Genomic DNA, 19,978 nt, shown 5'->3' on the forward strand with positions numbered 1-19,978 from the left:
TCTCTTTCGGCCGCGGTGGTCTCGCGGTTCTAGGCGCGCAGTCCGGAACCGTGCGACTGCTACGGTCGCAGGTTCGAATCCTGCCTCGGGCATGGATGTGTGTGATGTCCTTAGGTTAGTTAGGTTTAAGTAGTTCTAAGTTCTAGGGGACTGATGACCACAGTAGTTGAGTCCCATAGTGCTCAGAGCCATTTTGTTTCTCTTTCATTTGGTGTATTATTTATAATTGTAAGGTGAATGTAATATGTGCTACTAAGCCTTAAAACCTGTATATTCATTTTGAAACAGCAGGTATTATACAAAGGAATTTAGACATTTTCACACTGTACAAACAGCTTTTGTTGAAATCACTATGCGTCAAGCACCCGCACATTTTAGGTAGGGTGAGAATGTTGATCAGACAAGAATTTCTGTAGGCCAGAGAAGATGAGACGCTGTCAGTATTACGGAAGGACACATGCTGACTGAAACTTTTGAGACTGTTACGTTAATTATCTTTTGACGTGGCCCTTTTTGCTCAAGAGTCAATACTAACATTTTGGGACGGCACCTCTTGCCACATACGTACAGATCTTCTTATTAATTGGTAAGGCTTCAATAGATAGGAAATACTAAGGGGGCGATACGTTGTCCGCCAGCCACCAAATACTGGTCGTTGAAAGTCGGCAGGGTTCGGAACACTTCGTGTCGACTGTTCTCTATTTCAGATCGCTGCCACCCTCAGCGACTCCACAGTTATGGACGTAGTAATTGCCTAACGAAGTTTTGTTGTGTTCTGTGTGTGAGAGGATGATTAATTGATTAATAACAGTGACTGTACTTAAAGTAAACGCATTATGTATTGTGAGACACGATCACAAATGTATACTAAATGTTTTAAATGTCATTTTTTTCGTAATCGTTGTGTTACATTACAAAAGCCCTAATAAATTTCAAATTTCTTGCTTCAAATATGTACCACGTTTGACAGTGACCGTGTCTATAACGAACATTCGCGAATCCACGTTCCTCCCGTTTGAAATCTATATCGTAGCAGCTGGTCGGTACGAATTACACACGCGCGTGAGTTGTCAGTGCTGGAAGACAGACAATAAAACATTACCCCCTCTCACACCCGCTAACCCCAAAGTGGCCCTCTGCTTCTAAGGAAGCGGTCAGCTGTACTTACGTCATGGCGGAAATAAGCAGTGTCCGTTCCAAGTACTACTGTCTCTGTGTTCTTGTTTGTTACTGAAGTAGGGAATTACACTCATAAGAAGCTCTTAACATTAGATGGCGTTTAAGGATTCAGTTGTTGGCTGCTGGATGCATATTAGCACATTATTAAAAAATACAGCTGAGAACCGCGGGCCACACGAAACTTGATTCGGGCCGCAGTTTCACGACCACTGCCGTATAGCATACAGTGTTATCTTGTGGTTGGGCTATGAGACGCGCCGTGAAGTCAGCGTGCTGTTTCCGACAGCAATATTGTTTTAGCTGCGGGTTTCTTGACCATCAAAGGAAGCCGCTACGGTCTGCCGACCGTTTTGTAATAAGAACATCCCTTCACATTTTACCGAGGTATGGGTCTGGCTATGCGCATAGTACTCTACGTAGGCGTGTGCAAACATTATTTATTTTTACCTTTTTTATTTATTCTTTTAATTTTTACCTTTTCTAGTGTTTCTAGACATTACTGCAGCAAATGATTAAAATTATTGTCTTATTTTATGAATTTTAATTTCTCACACAATTTATTATAAGAAAGCCATAGATTTTAAACTTCTAAATTCCCCGACTCGTTATAAATTCTTATAATGTCTTTTGACCTTTTGTCAGGATTTCTGTATGTTTTTCTTCTGTTTTGAAAAGGCAGGGCAATGGAATCTCTTTTAATTGAAGATACAGCATATACTGCTTCTCCTTCAGCTTACTTATCAGGAAGTATACGTTGGCATGTTTCTGATTTACGGTACTGCAAAGTTTAGTTTCCTATGCGAACCTTGGACAGCATTCGCTGTCCTCTGTTACTGGTTAAAAATATTCCATATTTCAATTGGTATTCTAGGGTTTTCCATCAGCTCTTGTGTTTTCTTCCGCAGTCATTGGTTAAGTGAAAATTGCAGGAGGAAAGCAATGTTTCGGGCAACACTACTTTCATAGCTTTATTGTAGCCATTTCAGATTAGCACTGCAGTTTTCGGTGACCACCCAGGCATCTAATTTTTCAATCCAGAAAAAGTATTTCATGTTTTTTGGACTTCTGCCTGAGAACAAAGCCAATAGAACAGGAAATATCTACATCTCTTCTGTTTGGAATTTTATGGTAATCTTTTGTGGGACCAAACTGCTGAGGTCATCAGTCCCTAGACACTATTTAATCTAACTTAAACTAAGGACAGGTGTGCAGTTGTTTGAATTATTTCGAACGACTGTCAAATGTCCCGTCCACAAGGACAACTCCATTTTCACACATGATTTTTTCGCTTCTGCACAACCAGATAGCAGGATTCTTTTGTCAGGAACAGACCCATCGTCAATTTTTTTTAAAAAAAACCTCTATTACCTTGATTAGATTTCAAAATATTTTCGCATCTCAGAACTAGTACCAGAAACTCCTTGCTTTACACAATGCAGTCTTGGAGTGACTATAGTTGCCATATTTGCGACAAAATGTAAACTATTTCCTTTCAGATCTTGAAATTCTTCTTCGAAAATTTGGATTGAGTTGTTTGCGGGAAGAGACCAAACAGTGAGGTCATCGGTCTCTTCGGATCAGAGAGGGACGGGGAAGGAAGTCGGCCGTACCCTTTCGAAGGAACCATCCCGGCATTTGCCTGGAGCGATTTAGGGAAATCACGGAAAACCTAAATCAGGGTGACCGGACGCAGGATTGAACCGTCCGTGACATGGCGCCTCAAACCGCGCGGCCACTCCGCGCGGCGATTTTAACGAAACTTGCAGAAAAGAAAAAGCGTAATGTCCAGCTCTCTCTACTGTAATTGATGCAAATGTTATTGTTTTGAACGTCCTGCTGCCCCCCTCACGTTTTGAACCGCACGATCAAAAAAGTTGATAAACTGCTCTTTCCCCTCTTCTATACAGTGCGACGTCACTTATGCATGAAGTGTCCTGAAATGAGTGTTGCTTATCGGAGGTCCCATGGTACCTGCGGCCAGAAGAAAACACTGCGACCGGAAAGCCCACGTAGCCGTTGCGAGACAGGGAGTGGAACAGCCTCGGATCAAATCCACGCTACAGATCATCGACTGTTGGCTCCGTACACAGGCTAGCCTGAGTGTGGCTTTTCGGCAATTTTCCGCCTCATTGAGGCAGAGTGCTCTGATGGTCCCCAATCTTCTCCGCAAAAAGATACCGCATACAAATAGTCAAAAGACTGTAACACGCAGAACAAAGGCTACTCGAATAGCAGGCAAATGGCGAACACCACCTCATCCCCCCTCCCCCCACCCCTCCTCTCTCACAGATTAACTGGCGACTGTGGCCACTGTAAGACCATCCGGCCTCATAGCTTAAATGAAACAAATCACGAACACAGCGGACCCCGTGCGACTGGATAAACGCTAGGAAAGAAAGATACAAGTTATCGTCTTTTCAAATTCAAACCTATACATCTTGTCGAAGTATTCTCCATGACATTCATAGCACTTGGTGGGTGTTTCACGATTTTATTCCCTAGGGAGCTCCTCGATACACAAAACAGCTGCCTCTGGAGATTCAGATCGATGACATAAAATCTAGAACTGAACAAGTCAGGAAGCTATTCCTCAACGTGCGGAATTCTTCATGAGGTTATAACTCAGCACCAGAGTGATTCGGTGCTAGATATTCGCTGTTCATTCGTCATGGCTGTGCAGTTTGAACATAAATACTTATCACTGAAACACGAAATGTATTTCTATCGTCATCTCTTGCGTATATCCTGCTTATTGAAAATATCGGTAGTGGAGGCCCTTCATCGGATGAAAAAACGAAAAGAACTGCGTATTTGCGATATGTTACGAGGAAGCGAGGGATATCAGTTATTGGAATCTGTTATTGTCCGAAATATACGTGCCAGAAAGTCAGTTGGTAGAAGAAGAAACTCAGGAGTAAAAGACTTTCGAAACTAGCACAGCTGTACACCAGGAGAAGCTGTACTGTCGCCAGCCTTCCATAGGAGATGGCATCTTAAGGAGGAGGAGAAGGAGAACAAGATGTAGATGTAGTCGTTCTTCATAACACATTGAGGCTCGTGTTCCACGACGAGGAGCCACACACTCTGTGTGCTCTTCGTCATGGGTACTTTGACAACCTCGGAAAATTGTCTGCATCAACATTGCGGAATCTGCTTGCTCATGCCGCAGACCCGTGTCACAGGTGGAGCTTGCTCTTCGAGTACTGGACTTGCAGCACATGTATTTAAGTATAACTATTACCGTATTGCGGAAATTGTACATGTAAGAGAGAACTAGTGGGATGTTAAACTTAATATGCAATTTAATGTGTGTGCATTTACACGTCTGTAACTGACGTTACAATGCATCGTCGCATTACAATAGTTACGAAATGCTTACAGTGATAATGCCCGGCTTCTGGAAGCCACATTTTTGGTTTTGTTTATATTCAATTTTGTGTGATTAACTGTCAGCCTGAAGGCGCGGCGCACGTGACGCCAGATTCGTCCGAACCCGTAGCTCTGATGGAAACCAATTTGAATACCGTAATTGGGACATCAGAAAGCGCTTAAATCTTCAAATGTTGTTGTTCCGAATCCCATCGAATTTCTGTGGTCGGTGCATCGGCTACCGCGAATTTGTTTATATCAGTTGGAAATGCTTGCTGTAGCGTGGTATGGACGCTTCGTTTTGCTTGAAATGCACTCAGTAACCTGTCCGATATCCGTTGCGCTGGCCTGAATCCTTCTCCAAACAAATGTAACGGCACTGTTTGACTATATTTTCCCTTGCTCAGAAAATGTGGGGTCTGTAGAGGGGGTTAGAAATTTTTATACCATCTAGTGATTCATAGACCAAAGGTATTGTTAGTTGTACCGTCACCGCTGCCGTCATACTATCGCTTTGATGCTAGTCTAGACACTTCCGTCCAACACAAGTTTGAAGGAAGCAGTGACAGACACAAAGACTGGAACATTTTGGCGAAATAAAATTGTGTTCCGGATCGTGAGCCGAGCCCAGCCCAGCCCAGCCGGCAGACAGGCAGTGCCCCCATCCACTGACATATCCAGGTACGCCCCGCAGCGTCACTCTGTCAGTACCTTTCTCTCACTTTCCGAAGTTCCAGCGACAGCATTTAAAAATATTGAAGGCGATCCGTCCGTCGGATAGGGATGTAAAGTAGGCACCGGATTACTCACTTTTCAGAAGAGTAGGCACTGGGCCAGAATCAGTTTTTGCCACAACATCATTCTCATTTCCATGCTGGTACACACCGCCAACAACAAACAAAAATTACCCTCACGGACATCCATAACAGCCATCAAAGCGAAATAGCGCTTGCCCCGAAAACCCACGGAGGGAGGGTCACCCAAGTCTAGCTTGAACAAATGACTCGGCATTAAAACATTGTGTAATGTTTGATAAGAACAAAACGTCAAAGAAATCAGTGAAACTGCTGAGAGTGTGCTAAGGTTAGCAGATTCGAATGCGCGACCTATTGTGGCCTACTGCTCCGGTGTTTGCTAGCGCATTGGTCTGAAGGAAGAGATCGTAAGAAATCGAAATAAGAAGAGCAACTTATTTTTCTCAAGAGACATTGCTAGGTAGATTTGGAAAATTATTGTTTTGGATACTTAAAATTTGCTTTCATCGTATATTGTTTGCGTGATAAGAAAAGAGTAACAGAGAACCGACTGCGCAAAAGGTACAAATACAGCAGTCTTTCCTCTCCCGATGCTTGAATGGTATGGGAGGGACAGCGAATAATAATGGTACCCTTCCCATTCACCGTCTGTGGCTTGCGAACGAGTTTTGCCTTCCCGGGGGCAATGACAGTTTTAAAATAGTGGCTCACTCCTACCTTCTTAGATTGCGTGCGTGCAGCGTATTCTGATGCGTCGCATCGAGTGCTTGAGGGGAGTACTTCATGTCTGAGGATTGATGTGCGAGAGAAAGAGTGATCTAGGTAGAGAGAGGAGCGGACAGAGGATAGGGAACTCGGAAAGTAAAGCATGTAGCTTTTTCTTCACCCAAATCAGTGTCAAATGCAGTGTCGTCGTCCGAAAGGAATCACTGTCAGTGCTTTATCATGTAATACACCATCATTTCTTCAGAAAAAGAAAGGTTCGTATCAATTACCTTAAACCCGTTTGTCGCCGGTTTCCACCTACTTTCTCGTAGATACGTAGTATGCGATATGTTGCTCGATGGCTCCTTTAATTAAAACAAGACAAACTGTTCGTTGCAGCTGTTTGAAGGAGTCACTGTTTCTGACAAGGCCGTAAATTTCCTAGTAATAGTGTTTATTTATGTCACTATCGGTGAATTTCGGTAATAGAGCCATTTACAAGTGGATTTAACTTACATGGCCGTGCATAAAAATCATTTGACATCGAAACACTACGCAGTTATCACCATACGTAAACAGTCACGTTATCTAATCGTGCTATTTATCATAGAGTCGACAAATATAATGTGGGCTTTAGCCTTTTTTTTTTTTTTTTATACATGTTCTCCACTGTGCTTTCCATTACGTTGTTGTCAGAGCGTAATGGAGCAGATATGTTTTTTTAAGTGGACGGCTGTGGTAGTGGCTGACAGGCTGTAGTTCATCTCCTAAGTTCCTTTCAGTCATGTTATGCAGCGACCTTGCAAGTCAGTCATTCCATTGGAAATTCATCTACCTGGGCATTTTGTTGAAGATTGTCATTAGCGTCTACGAGAAAGGAAACTCTCGACCAGTTGTACGTCTGAAAAGTTGTCTCTGTACCCCTGTATCGAATTCTTCTCTCAACCAAGTAAGATGTATAGCTTCGCTAGTACATCTGCATCTGCGTCCATTCTCTGTAAAACAGTGCGAAGTGCATGACAGAGGGTATCTTACATAATACTTCCCCGTAACGGGACACCACCACCACATAACTATTTTTTCTCCGCCATCTTTCTGCTTTTGTAACGAGTACCACTTTCCCACCCGATTAATTCTTCACCTTTTTGCAGCACATTCTTCCTCTCATTGTTCGGACACACTTCCAGTTTCACAATAAACTGATTTGTCTCTTCGTTGTCGCTAGGAAGACGTGTACTGTTGGGGATGTGATTAGATTAGACAAGGACTGGATTTAATTTTCGTTCCGATAGGTCCATAGTTCGGGGATCCTTCAGAATGTAGAAAATGTTATAACATCTGAGTTAGAGTTATACGCTGTGCAGGCAGTTATTACGCAGACTTCGGACGCTTTGTCGTGTAGATAAGGCCAGTTATCGGCCTATTTGTGAAGTGGCTTCTCTGGGCCGACTATCTGCGACGAACTTCTCCTGCGTCTCAGAAGCCTTACAGAGATAGTTTGTGTCGCATTAAGCTCTCTCGATACTGGTCATTGTCTGACCTGCTAAGGGACGTCCGAGGATTCTCTGTGTTCCAGATGTCGCATTTGTGGCATTCTGTTATAATCTTCACCAAGAGACCGCACCCTGTTTGCAACGCATGTGTAAATACGACTTAGACATTGAAGGATCGATGCTTTGCTGTTTGTTGGCTTTGAAACACACACCTGTTCGAAGCTACACAGATTTATTATATACTCGATTTTTGGGGAAGTCGTGGCAGCTTGACTGCTCACCATTTCTCTTTGCAGTTCCTCCTTTCTTGATATCTTTGACTATGGGACAAGAGTGAAAATAGTGTACTGCACCATTTCTGATATGTAGTGACGTAGATAACGTCCGAAACTCCTTGAGGCTCTCCCCTGGCGATGCTGTTGGTATAGGAAAGTTACAGTGCCAGAAAGTACGAACAGTAGCGAAATTAGGAAGATCTGTAGTCTGTCCACGTTTGCTGCACGACTGGCAGTTGATCCTCAGTATCAAAAACTTTAATACATTAGGAACAAATAGGCAAAACGACGTATTATTTACCCAGCGGAGATCAACCATTGGAAACAACATCAGCCGGGAAATATCTAGAAGTTGCAGGAAAAACAGATGCTTGGCTGAGATTCATTGGAAGGATCCTACGGAAATGCAGCTTATTCACGGTAGAGGTATCGTACAAAACCACTGTTCGACCGTTTCTCCAGTACTGCTCGCCGTTGTGGGGCCCTTACCACGTAGCATTAATAGAGAGGTTAGAGAAGATTCAGTGAAGAGCGGGTTCGTTGCGGAGGCGTTCACCGAACACTAGTTTCAGACGCTGCAAGAGAGGCGTTGTGCATCACGTTAATATTCCGAGATCGCGTGTTCCGAGAAGATTGAGGCAAAACATTACCTCCTCCATGTACAGTTCGGTAATTCACCGTGCGTGGAAAATCTCAGAGAAATTTGAGAGCATACGGAAGATTACCGAAAGTTATTATTCCCCCTTACCATTCGCGAATGAAACAAGAATGTAGGTACATCGTAATTACACACTTTTCACATATTTTTTCTTCCTCATTCCTCTTCTTATTATTTTATTTAAAACAAAAAAAAAAACTATTCGTCTCTCAGTTTAGTTCTCTGCTTCCAGTGGATGCCGACGAATTTTATGAACACAACTGCGTGACGAAATGCCTTCTGTGGTAATTTCACGTGGAACGTAATAATAGTCACCCACATTCCTCTTTTTTTGCTCCTCATAGCTGCAAATTTAGGTTAAGTAGAGTTATACCGCGCGGCACTGGTTAATATCTGCGTTGAAAAGGACTCCATAACGTTGGAAGGTCTGTTGGTTTCAATATTGCTCATTCTGCTCTTTCATTCCGAGCGTTTTAATGATTAAAGTTTTCTGGGTCATGTTTACTAACAGATCTTTTTATTATACTAAACAGTATATTCGAAATTTGTTCTATAATATTTCGATGTTTCTGTTTTTATTTATTTCGATTTCGTATCTCCCTATTCGTGCGGAATCTGAGGATAGTAGTAGTAGTTGAAATCGCCTTATTCCGATACGTAAAAATTTTATTGGCAGCTCTTTAGTACCAGAGAAGAGTTTTTTTCTTTCTGGCTGTCGTCTTCGGAGATTTTTCTAGTTTGACGTAATCTACATATTCCGTAACAGGCCGTTATTATAATTTCAGCTCATCGCAGCAACCCACGGCTTCCGTAAACTTAATTATTGACTTTTTTCTCAGCCTTCGTGTAGTTTCTCAGCTAAAGATTAACTAAACTCAACCTAGGAAATTCCGCAAGCTCCATGAACGTCGATGAAACTACAGCAGAGATCGTTAAAGATGTGAAGGTTAATTATCATTGGAACAGTGACACATGCAAATTGCGCTCCATATTGTAGGCCTTGTAGGTCAGTTGCTTTACTACGAGTATGTCTCTTGTGGCTATATCCACAACGTTACTGTAAATTGAATAGAGGACTACGCTTAATTCCTTATTTCTTTTATGCTCTAACACGCTGTCATTTTGCCACTGCGCGGCTGTGTGATGAGAAATTTAGTTGTTATTTCTTGTCCGTATATTAGCGTCAGTGAGGTGTGTCTGAAGGATGTGATCAACCCCGAGTTTATCGGCCATCACACACCCTTTAAAGTGAATAATAAACTGGGTAAGATTTTAATAGTTATAGCAGTAGTAGTTCATTTTTTAAGGATGTTGGACACTTCATGGTGCTACATTTAAGAACAATTAATAAATATAATTCCTTTATACTGGCATTAGCGTAATATGGCAAGGACGGAGCAGGTAGTCGACCGTGGCCTTATACAGCGTGTGGTGCTAAAATCCGGACAAATGAAACTTTTTTAAAAAGCAAATTTATTAAAACAAAATATAAATGAAAATGAAAATCCTTTTACATATAAGTGGACAAGGAGGCGATTAGGGACGAGATACGCAAACTAGGAACTGCTTACCAAACATCCCGCACGACCTACAACAAGAAATACCTTTCCCAGAACACTAACGTAGTCACTACGAAACACTTTCGAAGCGAGCAGTTTTGTATGCGGCCGAAACCTTATCCCTAATCGCTTATAAAACTCCTCGAAGAACTGGAGAAAAAGGAGCGCAAAATCATTAAAAGAATCCTAGGATCCAAGTACAAGAATGGCATCCATCAAAACAGATCCAACAAGGAGGTCTGCAGTAAAATAGAAAAAATTAGAGACACAATCCGTAAAAGACGGGCACGATTTTATGGTCACCTCAAACGAATGGACGGAAATAGGTTAATCAAAAATATATTTCTCTTTTTTTTTTATTCAAAACCAAAAACTGCGATGCCATGGTTTAAAAACACTAATGAAGACCTTCAGACGCTACATATCAAACCCGAAGATGCTTTTGACAAAGTTCTTTCCCGAAAGAAGATATTGACAAACGGAATAACCCGAGACGAGCAACCGAGAAAAAAAAAAAAACACGGTGTCTTTTGGTCAGAAGAGCGCAAGCAGGCCCACTCACAATGGATGAGGAAAATCTGGGCTCAGAAGAAAGCCAGGTTCAGTACTAAGTGCAACAAGACTTAACGTGGACCTAGATGGCCCCAACGAATAAATAAATTAGTAGTGGTATCTTTCAGGAGTAACATTACTCGATGTAATCCCCTTCTGTTGCAATACCCGCCTCCAATCTTTTTTGAAGCGACCGAACGCACTCTAACGCTGTCCGCATTCACGAATGCTGCTTCGATAGCGGGACTACGCTCCAATCATAGTAATCGAGGGGGTTCAAATCCGGGCTACTCGAAGACCAGAACTCCTTTGACCAGAACACTTCACCGTTATCCGAGAGCCAGTTTTGGACTAGGGTTAGTATGAGGTCCCCCTCTGCCATCCGACGCATTGTTCGCTCGCTTGACGTTCAATACTGACGCCAATTTCCTCAGCGATTGTCCCGAGTCCTCCGAAATCAGCATCTGAGCCTTTTCGATGACTGCCGCAGTTCGTGACACGCGTTTCTTCGAATGAGGTTTCTTGAGGTTTCCTCGCCGGGTTAGCGGAACGTCCCACAGAATTTTCCGAAGCATTATACTTGGCCTCAATATCATAAACGGTTGATCTCTGGTGCCCGAAGAATCTAACTATTTCAGTGGGCGTAGGGCCAGAGCGAAGACTATCTGTAATCGCGGCTCTTCGATTGTACTCCGCACTTGTCCGTTACATCTCGGCCATTTTGAGGTTCTGACTGTTTGCTAGATGCCTATGACTTCCAAGAACGCCAGTTCTCCGGCGGAACTACGATATAGCGGCAAATTCAAATTGAAATTTTTCAGGATCTAAGCGCCGCACTCTTTAGTAGAAACCATACCAACATGACTGAATTAATTTGTGGAAACCACGGAGAACCTAAATCAGATTGGAGACTGGAGCCTCTGTCTTTCCGACTACAAGGCTAATCTGTTTGTTCAGGCCCCAGCGACCATCCAGTAATCCTGATTTATGTTTTGCGTTCTTTCCCTAAATTAATTCAGCCAGGTTCTGGGTTGGTTCCTACTATAACGCCGCGGTAGACTGCCTTTCCCATCCATGTCAAACTACAGCTGTAAGGATTTAACTACTTGTAAATACGAATTATGTTTTTTCCTCGTTCTTAAATTGTAATATAGTGACGTGTCCAGTAATTTGTAAAGTTGGTCCACAGATGAATAAAACTACTAGTACTACTAGAAACTTCACGGTTTCCTGCGCAGTCGTGGTACCAAACGAGGTGACTCATACGCGAGCGCCGCGAGTTTCAGATCAGTATCGACTTCTATTTCTGCCTGTGTCCCGCATCGGCGCAGGGTCGGCGTGGTGGTTAACGGATTTGGCACGGTTAATTTACGGGGTGGTGGGATACCCTTCCTGTCGCCACCCCGCCGTCCTCGGGCGCAGAAAGTGTGCACCCCCAAACTGTCTATGTATAGTGGGCGAATTGAGCCGAAGTTTTCTAAGTGTTTGCGAATCCCGTAACTGAGGCGGGACTAGGGTACCAGCCCGGTATTCACGTATTGGGATGTGGAAAACAGCCTAGAGAAATCACACCCAGGCTGGCCCGCGTAGAATCCCCCGTCGTTGATCCGCCGGGCAAATTCAGTCCGGGCCGGCGCACCTCCCGTCCCGGAAGCGCCGCTTTAACACGCACGGCTATTCGGACGGGTCAGGTCAGTATCAATTGATAACGATTTAGATTTCCGTGATTTCCCCAATTCGTCGTAGGCTAACCTGTGAGTCGCTTTCTTCTACAATCTGTCTGCGACTGAGTTAGTGTCGCTTGTACACTACTGGTCATTAAAATTGCTACACGAAGAAGAAATGCAGATGATAAACGGGTATTCATTGGACAAATATATTATACTAGAACTGACATGTGATTACATTTTCACGCAATTTGGGTGCACAGATCCTGAGAAATCAGTACCCAGAACAACCACCTCTGGCTGTAATAACGGCCTTGATACGCCTGGGTATTGAGCCAAACAGAGCTTGGATGGCGCGTACAGGTATAGCTGCCCATGCAGCTTCAACACTATACCATAGTTCATCAAAAGTAGTGACTGGGTATTGTGACGAGCCAGTTGCTCTGCCACCATTGACCAGATGTTTTCAATTGGTGAGAGATCTGGAGAATGTGCTGGCCAGGGCAGCAGTCGAACATTTTCTGTATCCAGAAAGGCCCGTACAGGACCTGTAACATGCGGTCGTGCATTATCGTGCTGAAATGTAGGGTTTCGCAGGGATCGAATGAAGGGTAGAGCCACGGGTCGTAACACATCTGAAATGTAACGTCCACTGTTCAAGATGCCGTCATTGCGAACAAGAGGTGACCGAAAGGTGTAACCAACGGCACCCCATACCATCACGCCAGGTGATACGCCAGCATGGCGATGACGAATACACGCTTCCAATGTGCGTTCACTGCGATGTCGCCAAACACAGATGCGACCATCATGATGCTGTAAACATAACCTGGATTCATCCGAAAAAATGACGTTTTGCCATTCGTGCACCCGGGTTCGTCGTTGAGTACACCATCGCAGGCGCTCCTGTCTTGTGATGCAGCGTCAAGGGTAACCGCAGCCATGGTCTCCGAGCTGCTAGTCCATGCTGCTGCAAACTTCGGCCAACTGTTCGTGCAGAAGGCCATTGGGATCCAGCACGACGTTTCGTATTACCCTCGTGAACCCACCGATTCCGTGTTCTGCTAACTGTCATTGGATCTCGACCAACCCGAGCAGCAATCTCGCGGTACGATAAACCGCAACTGCGATAGGCTACAGTCGGACCTTTATCAAAGTCGGAAACGTGATGGTATGCATTTCTCTCCTTACACGACGCATCACAACAACGTTTCACCAGGCAACGCCGGTCAACTGCTGTTTGTGTATGAGAAATGGGTTGGAAACTTTCCTCATGTCAGCACGTTGTAGGTGTCACCACCGGCGCCAGCCTTGTGTGAATGCTCTGAAAAGCTTATCATTTGCATATCACAGCATCTTCTTCCTGTCGGTTAAATTTCGCGTCCGTAGCACGTCATCTTCGTGGTGTAACAATTTTAATGGCCAGTAGTGTATAATGACCTCGGCAGCGAGGAGGGAAACTTGTACTGTGCCACTTTTGGATAAGCAAATGGATCGCTAACCGTGTGAGCGACAATGTACTCGGCCGTCCGGTAAACATGTCTAAATATCACTGTACTTCTTTCGGTGAATGGCTTTGTTAAGCAGTACACTGAATACTTGCTATTCTTGGTTTTATTTGTTGCAGGATCAATATTTTACTATTCAACCGCAAACAATATACTCTAGCGTGCTATGTGTGTCTTATTATGGTGGACAACATGTCTTCATCAAACAACACCACTACCGATCGTTTTACGAAACAATGTTCACTGATCGGATCACAAGTACTAATTTAAGAAAGAACTTCTACCTTTAGAATGCGTAATCTAATAAACAAATCATCTACGCCTTTGTAGTACTTAGGCACACGCCACAATTTGTAGTTTGTGTTGTGTCTCGGATTATTCACGTCATTCTGTTTCTCCCACGCGAGTAAACCAACATTAATCACAGTGAATAGTTTTTTACCAGACGCTGTGTTGATATAAAATTATTCGATTGCAATATTGTGTTAATTGATGCAGTTGCAATCACACAATGCTGCTCTTGAGTACCAGCCGCGTCAGCTTCCAAATGCAGCTCGGGTTCGTACTACTTTGATAAGAGCGAAACGGTAACCCTGCACTGACTGCTTTTCTCTTGGAAGGTCGCAGAACCTATCATGCGACCGCTCCTACAGTTCAACTACTCGTATTTCAGTTACCTTTGTTACTCTGAGTTTAGCTTTTTCTGTGCTCAACTTTCAAGATTTAAATACACGATTGTAGCGCCTGTGACTTAACAAAAGTGTTCAAGAATAATAGCAAACGAGTGAAAAATTAATCTGTTCGTAGCTAGCGTTGTTATAAAACCAAAATGCTGTGCAGAATAGCACTCTCGTGCAGAATAGCTCTCGTATAATTAATCTTCCAAACAAATGAAATAACAGTTTGACGGTAACAGTCCGTTAATGCATCTTTCTGTCATTAGTATGATAATATCTGTTGCCTAAATAATACTACTTTCCCACACAAATCCCGTATTGGCTCTAAATATATGAATAACCAATAATTCTAGCTTTTCGTAATTCAAAAATGGTTCAAATGGCTCTGAGCACTATGGGACTTAACATCTATGGTCATCAGTCCCCTAGAACTTAGAACTACTTAAACCTAACTAAGCTAAGGACATCACACCCATCCATGCCCGAGGCAGGATTCGAACCTGCGACCGTAGCAGTCGCGCGGCTCCGGACCGAGCGCCTAGAACCGCTAGACCACCGCGGCCGGCTTTCGTAATTCAGTGCAAGTTAAACTTAAATGGCGGTCCAACGCGTACTTATGAATCTCGCAGGTTTACACCTCTGTTGATTCACTTCATTTAACTTACCGACCCACGAGTTAAATACTCACAAAATCCTGTACCATTAAAGTAATGCTCTTCAAATAAGCAAGCTCTGTATTGTTATTCAAATATTCATATGGCAATTCATGGTTAAATATTCTCTTTTAAAGCTTACAAACCTGTTCTCTACAGTCAGCGATGAATGTAATTACTTGCCAGACTGATTACTGGTAATCTTTCTTTACTATCATTGCGGAATGCTTCGTAACATTAACTGTTCAAAATCTTATTTCAGTTTCTCAAATTATTCCTACTTTTCCTTCAGAATTACTTATTATTACTTTTTACACTTTTATTTGCAAATTATGTCTGTAATTAACAACTACTTCGTAATATTCTTGGCTATACCACAGGCTCTTAAACTTCCAGCTGTTTTACCAAACCTCTCTGATTTTTCTCTTCGTAACATTCTCTTTCTTAAAACTGTGGCTTTCTGTACTCATTTTTTTCCTCTTTTTTTTGCATCAGCGGAGAGTAGGTGGGTTTCAGTTTGATAATAAGTCTGATTGTATTTTTTTTTTTTCAAACAAAAAAAAAATGGTTCAAATGGCTCTGAGCACTATGGGACTTAACTTCTAAGGTCATCAGTCCCCTAGAACTTAGAACTACTTAAACCTATCTAACCTAAGGACATCACACACATCCATGCCCGAGGCAGGATTCGAACCTGCGACCGTAGCGGTCGCGCGGTTCCAGACTGTAGCGCCTAGAACCGCTCGGCCACCCCGGCCGGCTTCAAACAAAAATGACATGTGACGAGGGCTAAAACTCCATGACACGCGGTCTAAATATCACTAAAATAAATAAAAATGAACCAAACTCTGAAATTTAACAGGTTAGGCTACAGAGTCATTTCAGGCGTTGGACCAACATATCGCGCAAACTGAAGACGTTATTTTAAGCCGCTCGTAACTTTCTATTCAAAGTAGATAGACCAGCTGTATTTGCCCATTCAGATGATTCCATCGTTATTGGTTCAGTTCCACTGAAGATAAAATTAAACCTTGAAATCTGAGTCGCAAAATTCAATCACCAACCGCTGTTACCATACAACTTTCCGCCCAGTTGCTCGTAGCGTCTGTAAAAAAATTTACGTAACCATGCACAAACCCATAACAGTACCACCATATATCCAAAAGCTTCGGCCCAGCCAAGTGCCGACTGCCTAACGAACGATTGACTCTCAGGTCAAAAGTGAACTACCCATATCTCAAGCTGATCATATTGGCGTTAATTTCATTCGGAACCGTTTTCCGAGCAAATGAACAGCGTGTTTCTCCACCTTTAACAATCAAGTCGTTTTTATTCGCAACCGCCTGCTGATGCCAGTGTGGGTAGCTGCGCGGTTATTTATTCCGTGCGGCCCTAGGTTCTGTTTTGCTGCAAACCACCTTCTGGCCACTGTACGACTGCATTACATACCCTCCACAATTGCAGCATTATAAAAGAAACACATATGAAAAACATCGGACACACGAAACACGCTTGTAAGTCCTTGCTTCTGCTACAGTTGACCACCAACGGGGCTGAAGCGACCAAATCGGATGTAAAATTTGCTCTTGAAAATTTTGGACCCTTGCTGACTCCTCTCTTCCCTTCCACGCTTACCTAATCCCCACCATGCTTTCTACGAGGTAGACTGTCTGGCCAGTAGCCTGTAGACAACAACGTGTGTTTAGACTTGCAGGAAAATTAAAGAAATGAGAGCGGCGGAAAAGTTCGGACTCGCGACCTCGTTTTAAATAAGGTCATAATAAAAGCCGCGGTGCCGCCTTCAACTGGTTCGGTGCAAAGATAAACTCACTCAGCGCTGAAATAAGCTCGAGAGCACCGTGATAACGATGGGCGAGAGAAATTTCGAATCGGGACGGCAAGCCTGGCTGCTAAGTTGCGTACGTGTTCGCATTCCCCGCGAAACGCTGGCGCATACCGGCCAGCCTCTTCGACTCAGCTGTGCTTGTTGGCCTTGGAGCAGCTGACGCAAATCAACATGGAGCTCCAATTCAGGCGCCACAACGATGTTCGACTGACTTACCCGTCGTGTGTTGCAACGTTCCGAAACCACGGTTCCGCGTTTCTAGTTGGTCGAGCGTTTAGGTAGTTTTTAATATCATTCATTTGGATACCATTTTCTCTATCGCGCATTGCCTGTGTAACGTGACGTGCTTCCGCGGTCTCCTAAGAATGTCAGTGTAATGTCTGTTCCATCCGGTTCTTTTGATTTAGTTTTCCTACCGTTACCCGCTGATCAGGAAAATATTTCGGTGTACTTTAAATTCCATAGCTTACCCAAAATAAATTTCGCTACATTCTATTGCACCAGCTTATCCACGGAAACTAGTCGTCGAACTGGCTCAGCCGCGTTTCACGAGTGACATAGAGACTAGCAGAAAGAACTTGAACCATTTTGGGAAACTTGCTGTGACTGTAATTTGTTCCCGTGAGAAAAAGTGCTCGGTGAAATGGGTGGCCGTCTCTATTTACCGGAAGATAGCCGGCTTTTTCAGCGATTTGATGAGGAAAGAATTTGCTACAGGAGCCAGACCGGCATTGTAGCGAAGTCAGACGGGCAGCCTCTACATCTGCATCAGTTCTCCTCTAACCACCTGACAAGTGTGGCGGAGTGTACTTCTGGTACCTCTATCAACCAAAAACCCATCCCAGTTCCTCTCGCGAATGCCGCGTGGGAGGAACGATTGTCGGTAAGCCTCTGCATTAGCTCTGCTTTCTCGCTGTGCTCATTTCGCGATATGTATGTGGAAGGAAGTAATACGTTGTCCGACTCTTCCTGGAAAGAACTCACGCAAAATTTGAATAGTAAACCTCTCAGTGATGCACAACGCCTCTCTTGTAAAGTCTGCCTCTGGAGTTTGCTGAGCATCTCTGCAACGCCCTCTCACCGACTGAGCTATCCTGTGACGAAACGCGCCGCTCATCGTGGGATCTTCTTTGTCGTGTCTATCAATCCTACGTGGTAGGGATGCCAGATTGACGAACAGTCCTTAGTTACAGCATCGCTTATCTCAAATGAATACACCTTTTGTTAATTGGAAGTGGATATACAGTACGCTGTGAAAGAGATCTCAGCTGCGCTGTGATATGTCACATTAATGCCGGCCTCGGACCACTGATTTGACACTCTGACCTCTGCATACTGAAGTTGCCCCCGTCTCGTCACAGGAGTCATTCCATCAGTCATAGATAAGCACTGAAGAGCCGGTGTATTTGTAGCACAGAACTGCACCGTTTTCTATTTTTATCAATACCGTGAGGAGAGTATCAGTGCCGCAGAGGCTAACGGAAATTAACTGGTTCTGCTGACCAATGTGCCGATATTCTTAACTCTCTGTAAAACTTCCCTAGTAAAATTGACGTCTCAGAGGCGGGGTAGCGTCATTATGAATTACTGATTAGGGAAATGATAACAGCTATTCCTTCCACCGTAACGTATGGAGAAGTGAACATCTTGTTGGAATTTAGCTTTTAAGTAAATATAAACTGAACTTGTCAGTTCACTAGCTGGATATCGTTGGTCTTTTGCGAAGAACTCTTCTTAATAAAGTTTTATGGATCTGTTAACAATATTGTTTCGTATGAGATCACAAAATTTCACAGTTACTGTATCTGGTAGCTAAAATTTTACTACGACTTCATAAACTGCTTATGGTACGGCCGAATGATCTAAACTGTGTTTCTAGTGTATGTAGAGATATTTTTGTATGTATATCAGTCATGAAGCTATATACAAAACTACACTGAATTTTAACAATCCGGTATATTCTTAAATCCAAGCAAACACATCTTGTACCTACGTCAGCAGTACAAAGATAGAAATGACATTAATGGTAAATAAAGTAGATGGTGTCTATTCTTTCGGACATCTCCGAAGGAGCAGAAACCCACGTGGAATCAGCAACTGTAATACGTATTATGTAAACTGAAGATGGAAGGGAGATAGGAGATGAAAGTGAAGGAACTCTTTGTACTAGCTGCGTCGGGACTTTCTGCAGTCAGTGGCGACGAGTAAAAATGAGTGCCAGATCAAACCCGGGACTCCCGGATTAGTGTCGATGTCCGGTGTGCCGGCCAGCCTGTGGATGGTTTTTCAGGCGGTTTTCCGTCTACCTCGGCGAATGCGGGCTGGTTCCCCTTATTCCGCCTCAGTTACACTATGTCGGCGATTGCTGTGCAAACACCGTTTCCACGTACGCATGCACCATTAATTATTCTACCACGCAAACACTTGTGGTTACGCTCGTCTGGTATGAGACGTTCCCGAGGAGGGGCGGGGGGGGGGGGGGTTCCACTGAGTCGGAACCGCACAATAACCCTGGGTTCGGTGTGGGGCGGCGGTGGGGTGGGCGGACTGCTGTGGCCTGTTGTGGGGTTGTGAACCACTGAGGGCTATGGCGGGATGAAGCCTCTTCGTCGTTCTAGGTCTCCGTTTTAATACATAGATACACCCCTCGGCCGACCCAGATTCGCACCTACCGCCACCTATCCCCAGTCCGCGTCCATGTCCCCTTTGTCCGAAAGAACACGCCACGGATTCACATACGTGATTCGCCTGGAAAGGCTATGAAACCATCACCTTCGGTGCCAATGCACAGTTACGTTCAACTTCCTGTGGGAATCTCAAAGTATCAAGCAAAGAGTACATGGACGGGAACTGCGAATAGGCTACACGTGAATGTGGGTCGACCGAGGGGCGTACCAAGAGAGTCGGCGTAATTGCTATAAACACTCTGTCCGGCTTGTGCTGTGGTTAATGCAACTGACTAGCAAGCGGGAGATCCCGGGCTCGAATCCCGGTCCGCACACATTTTCACTTGTCTGCACTGTCTCCACGTAAAGTCCCGGTGCAGCTGATATTATGAACTCCCTCCATTTCCTTTACTGTC

At 43.9% G+C, this 19,978-nt stretch overlaps 1 protein-coding gene across 3 annotated transcripts in view; it reads left to right on the forward strand.

Annotated features, from left to right (window-relative positions):
- The window catches only part of LOC124796417, a 523,416-nt gene that overhangs the window by 320,922 nt on the left and 182,516 nt on the right, over window positions 1-19,978 (forward strand). The window lies entirely within an intron of this gene.

The sequence above is a fragment of the Schistocerca piceifrons genome, chromosome 4, assembly GCF_021461385.2.
Source record: "Schistocerca piceifrons isolate TAMUIC-IGC-003096 chromosome 4, iqSchPice1.1, whole genome shotgun sequence".
Classification (NCBI taxonomy): Eukaryota; Metazoa; Arthropoda; class Insecta; order Orthoptera; family Acrididae; genus Schistocerca; species Schistocerca piceifrons.